Below are 895 nucleotides of genomic sequence, written 5' to 3'. Positions count from 1 at the left end.
CAGACTATTCGTGTTCAACTAACACTGTCATAAAAAAAGCAAAGCAAAAAAAAAAAAGCTTCGGTGTGACTGACAAAGCCTGACACAGACTTCATGATGATAGTTTCACTGGCGTCTGGCAGGGTCTGGAAAAGATTAGCTTTTTTTCTATACAGAACAGCTTTAATATGATAAGCTTCCTACAGTCATCCTGGGACTAGAGAAATCCTGTCAGCACACAGCATGCAGGAAGCCGCCCATTTCCAAAAGAATAAGGAATGCAATAGCTGCACTAGGGCTGAACTAGAGGGTGACATCCAGCTGAGAATCAAGTCCAAAGCTAAGTCTCAGCTTGGGTGAAAGTAACGCTAGGGCTTTCTGAGAAGCTCCAGGCTGGGTGAAGTTTCTTACTCTACTAGGACACTTGAGGATGCAGGGCATGACTGTGGGGTGTATGGAAAGGTACAGCTACAGCAATGCTTTACATTCTTGTCACCACACTCAATGATGTAGCTTTTGGATTCATCTGATATCAGCTGCAGGTTAAACTGATTTTTCTTTAGTAGATATTAGACCAAACATGGTGCAGTTAGTGGTACTTTCTTAACAGTATAATTGGCTATCAAACCTTTTGCAACCTTCTCCACACTCTACATCACAGGAACTACAGAATCACAGGAACACTGGCCTTGATGCTCCCTGGATGAGAAGTTAGTTCATTTACAAGTCACCCAATAAACTCAGTTTTTTTTCTTGCAGGCAATTTGGCATAGACAATCCAAGTTGTGAGGTAACCAGAAGACCTAGAAGAATTATAATGATAAATGTATTCATTATTTTTACATTTGTTTATTACAATTGATTGATTAATTAGCTTTCCCTATGTTAATAATTCATTATTAATTATTCATAAATA

This window comes from Tachysurus vachellii, chromosome 5 (genome assembly GCF_030014155.1).
Source record: "Tachysurus vachellii isolate PV-2020 chromosome 5, HZAU_Pvac_v1, whole genome shotgun sequence".
In the NCBI taxonomy this organism is placed as follows: Eukaryota; Metazoa; Chordata; class Actinopteri; order Siluriformes; family Bagridae; genus Tachysurus; species Tachysurus vachellii.
Note: the sequence above shows the minus strand (reverse complement) of the source record.